This window comes from Aotus nancymaae, unplaced genomic scaffold (assembly GCF_030222135.1).
Source record: "Aotus nancymaae isolate 86718 unplaced genomic scaffold, 86718_ANA_hifiasm-v0.15.2.pri h1tg000048l, whole genome shotgun sequence".
NCBI classification, from domain to species: Eukaryota; Metazoa; Chordata; class Mammalia; order Primates; family Aotidae; genus Aotus; species Aotus nancymaae.
In genome coordinates, this window is record NW_026988462.1 from 10,281,498 (window position 1) to 10,293,974 (window position 12,477).

The following is a 12,477-nucleotide window of genomic DNA, read 5'->3' on the forward strand; positions in this document are numbered from 1 at the left end:
TTATTAGAAACAGGATTTCATCATATTAGCCAGGATGGTCTCGATCTCTTGACCTTGTGATCAGCTTGCGTCAGCCTCCCAAAGTCCTGGGATTATAGGCATGAACCACCATGCCCAGTCTATTTTTAAAGTTTTGAAATAGAATATTATAAAGAAAATAAATGTTAAATATGATCTTACAACTACATATATTTATATACAGCTTTTGAATTTAGGTCATTTCTCTTTATTTACCTTAGTTGTTCTTGTCTCTCTCCATCTTCTTTTCTCCAAGACTTTCATTTGGTGGATTCTTCCCATCTACAGGAATTTCAACTCATACGCAGAAGAAGCTGCATCACGCATCATGATGCTTATATGAAAGCTAGTTCAGGTTTTCCCAAAAAGTCTAAATGATTTATTGACCACTTTTCACAGATGAGCACACATAGTTACACATAAATATTACAGCCCATCAACTAACACTGAGCATTCCTAAAATAGTTAACTTAGGATGGATTTCATCTGTGATGAGCTTCTCTCCATACCGATGTGATACTGTCCTGGAGTCAGTAGATCCCCACACTAGTTGGCGTGCTTCCTCTTCTCCTGTTGCACCCTCTTTACTCTTCTAGGTAAATACACCTGCACCTATCTATCTTCCAACATTTCTTATCTAAGGTCTACCAAGTGGCCAGATTTCTGGGATCAACCCAATTCGTAATTTAATTTAAAGATACTCTAAAGTTTTTCTTTAGTTCAAGCATTGTGGAAGACGGTGTGACAATTCTTCAAGGATCTAGAACTAGAAATACCATTTGACCCAGCAATCCCATTACTAGGTATATACCCAAAGTTCTACTATAAAGATATATGCACACGTATGTCTATTGTGGCACTGTTCACAATAGCAAAGACTTGGAACCAACCCAAATGCCCATCAATGATAGACTAGATAAACAAAATGTGGCACATATACAGCACGGAATACTATGCAGCCATAAAAAAAGGAAGAGTTCATGTCTTTGCAGGGACATGGATGAAGCTGGAAACCATCATTCTCGGCAAACTAATACAAGAACAGAAAACCAAACACTGCATGTTCTCACTCATAATTGGGAACTGAACAATGAGAATGTATGGACACAGGGAGGGGAACAATACACACTGAGGCCTGTTGGTGGGTGGAGGCCTAGGGGAGGGATAACATTAGGAGAAATACCTAATGTAGATGATGGGTTGATGGGCACAGCATATCACCATGGCACGTCTGTAACTATGCAACAAACCTGCATGCTCTGCACATGTACCCCAAAATTTAAAGTATACTAAAAAAAACTTTCTCTTTTACATATTCTTTTGGTCAACAACCATAATATATAATCTAACAGCTAAATGGGAAAAACACATGCTACTATCACAAATCATATTGCAATCTAGTCATTGTATATTGTTTCTCAGTCTTACTGACATCCTGGTGATCAGTCCTGATCTGAACAAATAATCACATATATGGCAGAATTTCAACATCATCCAGCACACCAAGAGTCAGTACAGCAATCAGCAGTTTGGCAGTGCCCCGACGGAAGATACCATGTGGCTCTCTCCATAATACAGTTAGAGGCTTGACAATTTGGAAAAATTCTATGTTCTTTCAAAGAAGTGACAATTAATTCCAGTGGACTTCTATTTCTGTTGATCCCTCCTGCATTTAAACTCTTTGTTCTACTTGAGATCATTGATAATTTTGTTAAAGTACTACTGCCATCTCTAGGTGATGTGCTACAGGATCACTTGTCAATGGACTGTCCACTTTGTAATGGCTCTGAACATGTATGTTTTTTTCGGACTGGTGAGCTCAGGGAAACACTGTCACTCCTCCATCAGGGAGCATTTTGAAGACGGATTGGTTTCTGGCCTGAGAAATGACTTGCAGGCATGGCTGTGTGTGTACCATAAAATGCACCTTTTCTTTGTTTACCGTTATTTTCAGAGACTTTATATTTGCCTTCCTAAATCTAATTATTTTATGGCCTCTTGTTTACTATATAAACAATATTTCGTACTACAAGCATTATCATTATTATTTTGGTAATGCTTGCAACATTTCTCTGCAGTAACTTAGACCACGTTTCTGTAGGTATCATATCTTTTCTAATCTACTGGCTGCTGGGGGGGTCACCAATGAGCTCGAATTGTGATGGAATATGTATAATTAATTACCCAATATGTCGGGTGTTGAAAAATGAACTGGATGAAATAAAATTAAAATGGATGGCAAGAATTTGTAGAGAGCCAATATTTTTAATATTAGCTTCATGGCCATGGTTGTGCCATAGAATATACCTTTTCTTTGTTTACTGTTATTTCCAGAGATTTTATTTATATTTGACTTCCTCAATCTAATTACTTTATGGCTTCTGGTTTACTATATAAACTTAATATTTCATAATACAAACACTATTATTATTATTTTGATAATGCTTGCCACTTTCCTTTGCAGTAACTTAGACCATGTTTCCATAGGTATTATATCTTTTCTATTTTCAGGAAGGCCTTTCTAATTTTGGACTGGAATTCTTTTTTATGTCGGAGAGTCATGAATTAGCGCCGATATTTTCCAATGCATGTTCCAACTGGATTGACTAGACTACTCTGATCACCTAGTTAGATGTAATACAGTATTTTTAGGCATTCCTAGTTTGCTCATTTTCACATTTAAATGATTTAATGAAAAATTATTTGATTACAGTTGTTTCATTCAATATAAAATCCTGCAACTATTGCAGCTGCTTTTTGATACAAAAAACAGAAGAATGGACATGACTTAAGAATGCTGCCACAGGAAACCTTCATCTCTTCAAGAATCAATAGCGGCCACAGAGGAAGACGGTTTCAACCAGCTTTCACCTTTCAAATGTCTCAAGACTGCTTCTAACTGGCAGGACTTAGTTTACTTCTGGAACTGTGGTTGCAGAGGGCTACACAGTAACCACATGATTGCAACTAATAATCATTCAAAGCGGCAGAAGGAAAGAATCTCATCTGATGCACCCAATCAAAATCTACTTCAGATATTTATGCTCATAATGTTTTTTTTTTTACTATTATAAGTTATAAACAGCAACTCTAAAAGAATCATTCTTCATGAGGTCATTCCCAGCCACTTTCAATGATCATTTACACCACATATGCTCTTTTGGTTTCAGAAAAGAGTTTACTGGCTGCTGGGATCACCAATGAGCTCAAATTGTGATGGAATATATATAATTAATTACCCAGTAGGTAGGGTGTTGAATAAATGTACTGGATAAAATAAAATTAAAATGGATGGCAAGAATTTGTAGACAGGTAATATTTTTTGTATTAACCTCATTATGTTTTCTCAAATTGTCAGTGGAATTCAGCATATCAAGAGATATTTATTTACTCAGTGGTTGGTGATGTAAAAAACATGTGCAAATCGTAATGGACACACTTGAGTTTCTAAATGGATTCTGTATCCCACAGCAGAGACAATCAAGTTAAAATTCAAGGTGTTATTGATTTGCAAAACAGTGCTCATTTTGTTGTACCTGTTTTATGTCTTAATTCTAGAAATATTTAAATTGTTCTTTGAAAAAACTGGTAAAATAACACACATTATGGCCTTAGATTATTTCAAATTTAAGTTATCAACGGTGAGTTTTTAAGTCATTCAGCAAAATGGTTGTCTTTTTAGTCATTGAAAAGCTGTAGCTAAAGGCAAGTGATCAAGATGATAAAAGTATTTCCAAGCGTGTTTTATTCATTTTGATCAAAATGTTTTATTGCTTAAAAACCTAGGTCTGTCTGTTATTCATAAAGTAAACAAATTATCTAATTAGAAGTTAATTACATATTGCTTTCAAACATACTACCTCATTTCTTGTTCTGCTATGAGTAGTATATTTATATACACATCCCTAAAATTACAACCAAGACAAAAATTAGACAATAAAAATAAAAAGATGGTAATAGCAACAGATTTGCACAAGTGATTGAGGGTTTAATGATTCATAATGACTTGGCAAATTCATGAGCAGTAATTTAATCAAAAAGTTATTGCTGACATAATTGTGTGCTCAATTAACCTTCATAATATGAATAAAATCTGTTTGCTTTGTACATTTCTGATTTGTTATCTTAACTGACACATGATTCTGACTGAACTTTTCTGTAATAAGAAAAAAAATTGTCCCTCCAGTTGTCAATTCAAAATAAGTTAAATGTGACATAATGTTTAACAACGGTTATGTCATTTCTAAAACCTAAGTGTAATTACTTTTGTCTGTGAGGCTTAGTCATTTTAGATAGTGCTCATAGTTTTGAAAAATTAGAGTCTTTAAATGTTAATTTAATAAATTTAGTGTGGTGATTCCTCAAAGACGTAAAGACAAAAATACCATTTATCTGCAATTCCATTAATGGATATATACCAACAAAAATATAAATAATTCTATTTTAAAGAAACATACATGGATATGTTCACTGCAGCACTATTCACAATAGCAAAGACACGGCTCTAACAAATGGCAAAGACCTGAATGCTCATCAATAATAGACTGAATAAAGAAAATGTGGTACATATACACCATGGAATACTATGCAGCTATAAAAGCAAATAAGATTTTGTTCTTTGCAGGGACATGGATGGATCTGGAAGCCATTATCTTTAGCAAACTAACATAAGGACAGAAAACAAAATATTGCATATTCTCACTTGTGAGTGGGAGCAAAATGAGAAGAATACATGAACACTTATAGGGGAACAAGACATACTGGGGCCTTTTGGGGCATGTAGGGTGAGAGGAGGGAGAGGATCAGATAAAATAACTAATGGGTACTAGGCTGAAGACCTGGGTGATGAAATAATTTGTATAATGAACCCCTTGACACAAGTTTACCTATGTAACAAACCTACAATATGTACCCCTGAACTTAAAATAAAAGTTAAAAATAAACAATCTCTTTATCTCTAATATAATCATTGTCCCTGTTAATTATGGCTGAATACATTTGGTCTTCTTTCATACACTTACTGGTGGATATGTGCTATTTGTTAGCTGCTTGTTCAGCCACGAGTTTCAGGGTGTTAAGTAGAAGAATGCACATGTCTTCCTATGTTGACATTCAGTTTTCAGGAGAGCATGCCAAATAACTTTAGGTTATTGTTATAGCATTTCTTAAAGAAACAAGTTGATGCCATTGAAAATTAGAAAGACTCTAAAAAATAGTTGTGGCTAAAAATAAGCAGCTAATCAAAGAATATATAGTTCAGTGAGAAAAGTAAGTTACTGTATTAAAAAAAGAAAAAATAACCAAATAAAACATTCTTTATAATTAAAATGAAAATAAGCTGTATAAGTGATAGAAACAGCTAAACTTTGTTAACTATGAAGGAGATGTAAAGAAACTGCCCAGAATTCACCAGAAAATGGTAAAGAGATAGAAAACCTAAAATATATTCAGTGGTAAAGAATTTTAAAAATTCTGTTTCTGTACAGAATTTTTGTGGATCAAGGCAGCCCAATAGTACACATGTAACATCTAGAGAAAGATGTTACTCTGTGTGTTATGTTATTATGTATATAAACGTAAAATCATATGCATGAGTGTATATGTATGTATATATGTATATGTGTAGATAAACATCATGTTATATGTATATAAACATAATTTTATGTTAATATACATATATACATACATACATATACAGATGTATGCACACACATGTACATACTCACACACGTACATACTGACACCCTGCACAGTTAAAAAATCTGCATATACCTTTTGACTCCCAGAAGCTTAACTATTAATCACCCATTGTTGCCTGAAAGCCTAACTAATGACAAATAGTCAATTAACATATCTTGAATGTTACATACACTATGTACTCTATTCTCACAATAATGTAAGGTAGAGACAAGAAAATGTTATTAAGAAAATCATGAGAAAGAACATACATATATATTATTCCTTATCTGGAAGTGAATCATTTGAAGACCTTCATCCTTGTCATCTGTATGTTGAGTAGGCTTAGGAGAAAGAGGAAGAAGAAGGGTTGCTGTTGCTATCTCAGGAAAGGCAGAGATGGGAAGAAAATCTGCATCCAAAATCTGCATCCAAAATCTGCATCCAAGTGGAGTCTTGCAGTTCAAACCTGTGTAGTTTAAGGATAAACTGTATACATTTAAAGATACCACCGAGATGTGGAAACCACGAGGAAAAATGGCACAGGTCCTGATTTAGACCAAGCCCATATTTAGAGTTCAGATACAGAGAAGGATATAGAAAAGAAGACTGGAAATGCATAAGAAATAAAGAAGCTGAATTCCAAGGAGGTAATAACCCTTCTGAAGATAATGGAGTCTTGCTAGCCATTTTCATCAGTGGGGACATTGACCTAACAATAATGATTGTCTCAAGGATAGGGTCTGCTGCAGGATGGAAACTACAGATGTTCTGAGGGTCTATTACACAAGGCTATTCGTCCACTTAGGAGATAAAGGATACACAACTGTACAAATGGTTGTTGCAAGCAGGTATGTGTTGAGGCATGAAACTATGCATGAGCCGGCTGACCTCTGCAAGAATCCTTTAAAAGGCAAATAGAACTCTGCAGTTATTCATTATTAAATATTAAGCTGTTCATGCCCTTAAAATGTTGGCCAGTTTGGATTCTGTCTGAGGAGGGAGGCTAAATAAAAGAGCTTAAAAGCTTCAGAAGTCTTATATGAATGACTTTCAGTATCTCAGAGTTCAAAAGACACAGCCCTATAAGGTTTGAAAAAGAAATCCAAGTCCAAGAAATAGGGGAGAGGTAGACATATATTTTTTTAAGGTGTAAACAAACACTGGTCAAGCTTGTATACAAATTAGATTGAAGTGATCAGTCTCTTATCTGCCTAACAGAAGAAAACTCTCTTGTGAAAGGATCATCTGGCGACTCTAAGTTTCCCAGTATACCGAGATACAGTTGTACAACATGCACCCACATTCAAAACATTACCATACGTAGATATACAACTATATATATAGTATATACAGTTGTACAATGTGCACCCACATTCAAAAAAGTACTATATATATATATGTGAGATACTGTTACTGATAAGCAAAAAAATAAGAAAAATATAAAGTTAGCAAATAAGGACTTGGAAATAGCCATATTTTATGTATTAAAGAAAATAGAAAAATATGGACAAAAGAGATGAATAATTAGAACGTTTCAAAGTGAATTCAAATCTGTAAATTATAATGACCTTTAGTAAAGGCTTGACTAAAACCTAATAGAATAATATCACATAAACTTCAAATATAATAATAATCTTCTCCATAGCAAAAGAAGAAAGCAAATTCAAGCTGAGAAACCTGGAAAAAAAGTTAATTTTCATGCTCTAAATGAAATTTCTACTAGTGTCTTATCCAAAAAGTCCAATACACACATGAACAAAATTAATTACAAAACCAATAATGTAAAATCTTCAATAAGTTACTACAAAGAAAAAAGTTTAAGCAATAGGAATCAAACAATCTTGGCAGGGAGAAAAAAGAATAAAAACACTTGCAGATGTAAAAGAACATCACAACCGCACATGAGCAGTGAGAAAAGAGGAGACCAAGCAACATGACTAAAAAGATTTAAATAAGAAATTAAAGAAAGAGGTAAAAGTGTCACCAAAGTGGAAGTTATATTACAGGGAGAATAGATTTGATCATAGGTATATTAAAATAATATAGAGGATGAACATTACAGAAGTTATGAAAGTAAAAAAGAAATAAAGCAGTTAAAATACATCAGAATTGAGTTTCAAAGCTATAGTAGCCAAAGACAAATTACCCTGTATATAAATGAGTTTTTAAGAATAAAATATAGTATGGAGTTAATAATTTAAACAATAATAAAAAAAAGATTAGGATAAAATAGGACCTACACCTACCACTGGCAGTACACAGCATGTACAAGAGAAAATAAGCTTATAACAGTCAAGCTGAGAAATATTCTAATAGGATTATTATAGAACATATGAAACAAAAAAGTCTTAGCAAATGCTAGGTATAAGAGTACATCATTAATTTTAGGATAGAATAACAGACAAGTTTCAGGTAACCCCTAAAATGGGTATTAATCTTGGTGAAAATATCTTCAGAATTTTTCAAGTGATCAAGTAACAAATTGGTTTGTTAAATTTTATTTATATTGATATTTTTTCATTATTTTAACCTGTAATACTACATTATACACAGTTCTTTGCAATAGCTTTTCTATTTCCTTCTGTTTTACTATTTTACCATGAAAAATCCACTTATCCAGAAATGATGCTTTAAAAAAAAACAGTTGAGTATATTTTGCTATCATGTATATCTAACACTGACTAGACATTTTAACTCTTTTATTGATCATGAATGTATTTAACTCTATTGAGAAACATATACTGAGTACTTATGTTGGAGGCACCTTGCTGCAGTTCTTGGTGATATAGAAACAGACAAGAAAACAACGTGTCCTTTTGTTGTTAATCCTTCCAGCTGGGAAGACAGAAAATAAGTTGTTGTTGTTGTTTTCTTTGAGATAGAGTTTCGCTCTGTCACCCAGGCTGGAGTGCAATAGCGCTATCTCTGCTCACTGCAACTTCTGCCTTCCAGGTTCAAGTGATTCTCCTGCCCCATTCTCCCGAGTAGCTGGGACTAGAGGCATGCACCACCACATCCAGCTAATTTTTTTTTTTTTTTTTTTTTTTTTTTTGTATTTTTGGTAGAGACGGGTTTAGCCATGTCAGCCACGTTGGTCTGGAACTCTTGGCTCAAAGATCCGCCCACGTTGGGCTCCCAAAGTGCTGGGAATACAGTCATGAGCTACCACACCCAGCCAATTAAAAACTTCATGAGTGCTATAAGGAAATAAAACCACAATAAAAACACATCATGAGATAGCAAGCGACTGAGGGTCAGGTTGAAATAGGTCCCTGAGGACAGGCTTGCGTTTTTGAGGAGATGGTATTAACATTGCAACCTGAATGGTAAAAACAGTCAGGCAACCTGGGGAAAAAGAATTCCAGTTAGAGAGAAATAATCACAATTATCCTCAGATAGAAAGATGTTTGAGATGTTTGAGAACAACAGGAAATGCTGGTATTTTTAGCAAATGCTGAACAAAGGAATTGTAGTCCAGTAAGAGAAATAAGGGTAGATTATAGGGCTATAGAGAACCATTAGTCCACAGTAAGGAATTTGGATTTTATTCAAATTTTCTGTGGAAGTTATTTCAAGATTTTTTTTAAATTGACAGTTACATATTTAACTGATAACCATGTGGAAATTATATTTAGAAGAGGTTCCCCTGAAAACCAGGAAACCAGGTAGGATTAAATTGTCCAGTCGATTGTTGACTAGGATGGCAGTAATAGAAAAGAAGAAAAGTAATCACATTTTCTATAAGTTGTATGGAGAGTTAACAGAACTTGTTGATAAATCAGATATGGGTTAAGAAGGAAAGAGAGGAATTAAGAAAGATTGACACATTTTGGGTCTGTGCAAATGTATAAATAACATTGAATAAGAAGGGGAAGTTCTGAGAATGAGAGTAGGGATGAGTTTGGGAAGTAAGAAGTTTGAGATACCAATTAGACATTCAGGTAGAATGGGCAAGTCAACAGCTTGATGGAAGCTTGGTGGAATTTGAGTATAAATTGGAGAATCAGTCCACATATAGATGATATTTGATAGTATGAGACTTGGTGAGATCAACCTGGAAAATTGGTGTCAAGAGGCAAAAATAATAACAATAATAATAAAGGAAGCTTAAATCTTAAGCTTAGGTCAAAACAGTATTAAGCAGTTCATGCAGAAGAGGAAACATGAGAGGAGACCACGAACACGAGGAAATCTAAAAGAGGAAATAACTCAAGAATGTGGGAGTGGTCAACTATGACAAATCCCGCTGTGAGGTTGACTTAGAAGAGAGAAGACAATTTACCATTGGTCATGACAAAGTGTGAAACACGGTGATTTTTAAAGGGTCCTGTTCATTAAGGGCCAGGTGAATGATTTAGAAGGCCCAGTGAAAAACAAAAATGTAGTACACTTACTCAAACAAAAGGAATACTTTTTTCTGAAGGGTACCAAAATATAAGACATTTTTTCTTTCTGCCACAGTTTCCCTCTTAGCCTGCTGTGGTGTTTTTTGCTACATAATGTTGCATTACCTCAGCAAGGAGATGGTTTCCAGGAGAGTGCAAACACTCACAGGTGGCCAGGGTCCCATCCTGTGGCCAGGCACGTGTACACCTAAGGGCATAGCCACCAAACCAGACCAACATGCTCACATAGAGGGAAGTGGAAGTCAAGCCAGGTAACTATCTTCCCCCAACAAGCTTTCTGTCCCAGCTTTTGGTGGATGAGTGACTCCAAAACATTGCAACTTCTGCAATAGGATATACTTGGTATCTGGATTAGAAATGTGTGAGAGGCTTGATCACACCAAGCCACTCATTGAATATGCGATTGTGCTGAATGCCCTGTTCTGCCCTCAGACAATGTGGTGTATGCTTGACCAACCTCCACTCTTTTTGCACCCAGGTCTCTGCTGAGGATGGCTGCAGAGCAGTAGTAATTGACTGGGGTGGAGAAAGAGGATGGATGGAAACCAGGGTACCAGGGACAGGGGCAGGAGATGGTGGAGAACACAGGGAGACAGGAGGGTAATGGAAGGATACTGTGTGTTAGTATGCTAGAAGATAAGCTTATAAAAAATTGGGTATCTCTAAGCAGAGAGTCTTACATGTCTATGCTGGTCCCTCATCCATGAAGCTGGCTTTTTGTTCAGTGAGTTAGAGACTAACTTCTTAATTGAGTAGACTGGGGCATGTTTGTTATTCTTGTGATGTGATCATTCTGTGTTTTCAATTTTGTTTTTGTTCATGTTTTGAGACAGAGTCTTGCTCTGTCACCCAGGCTAGAGTTTCAGTGGTGCAACCTCCGCCTCCCAGGTTCAAGCAATTCTCCTGCCTCAGCCTCCCGAGTAGCTGGGATTATAGGTACCCACCACCATGCCTGGCTAATTTCTGTATTTTTAGTAGAGAGTAGGTTTTGCCCTATTGTCCAGGATGGTCTCGAACTCCTGACCTCAGGTGATCTGCTCACCTCACCTTTCCAAAGTGCTGGGATTACAGGTATGAACCACTGCACCTAGCCTTCAAGAGGTTTTTAATTTACTTTCTTTAATTTGGAAATGAAACTCCAAGTTCCATCTTTCCTTTTGTCTGCAGCAGCTGAGATATATGCTGAGCTTCTTGAATTTTTCAGATATTGTTTTCTACTGAGCTTCTTGAAATGTCACTTGCATTTGTATAATTTAGAGGCCATAAAAAATTGAAGGATATTTATTAGAAGAATTTGGAATATTTCTCCACTGTAAGAATTTGGTTCTCAACTCACAGGGGCATTGATGAGCTTGGATTTCATATCTATTTTTTTTTTTTTTTTAGGCCATGAGTTTCCACCTTTCTGTTTACCTCTAGCTATCCCATGATGCTAGCACCACAATTCTGTCTAAGACTGAATCATCGGCAGGAAGAAACTACCTTTGGTAAAAATCTAGTGCCTTCAAATAGTTGGATTTTATTGGTTTGGTGTATAATATTTTGCATCTGTAGGAAGGTTAGTCCTATACAAATTATTCTGCCCTTAATAGAGCTAAAGTCTTTGTTCAAAGAAATTCAAGAAGAAATCTGGGGGCTGGGTGCAGTGGCTCATGCCTGTAATCCCAGCACTTTGGGAGGCCCAGGTGGGTGGATCACGAGGTCAGATCGAGACAATCCTGGCCAACATGGTGAAACCCTGTCTCTAGTGAAATACAACAAGCTAGCCAGGCGTGGTGGCACATGCCTGTAGTCCCAACTATTCAGGAGGCTGAGGCAGGAGAATCGCTTGATCCCACGAGGTGGAAGTTGCAGTGAGCCGAGATCGAACCACTGCACTCCAGTCTGGTGACAGAGCAAGACTCCTTCTCAACAACAACAAAAAAAGACGTCTGGGAGGCTTTATACAAATGTACACACATACATATGCGACATTTTCTTGTGTGTGTGTGTATAAATATATATACACACACAGGGACAAATAATGTTGTCATTAACCTTCTTATCTTTTTGCCTACATTTTAGACAATGTTTCTGGAGGGAGGGTGATCATTTTGTGAGCGTACAGTTTCAAGCATGAGTTCAAAAAAGCCAGCATGCTAAGGACAGCAGGGAAGAATGTCAAAAATAGCTTGAGATTTTGAGAGCTTTCTTCACACTCTAGCCCTAAATACTCAACTGCAGACTTCTTGTTAGATGTTAAAACTGTGCTAACATGTTTTGAGCCACCATTTTTTACTTTTGTGTCACTTGTAGCCTAACAATTCTTAATGGATTCAACAATTCTCTGACAAAATGTCACAGGATGACAATAGAATAATATGCTGATAATTAT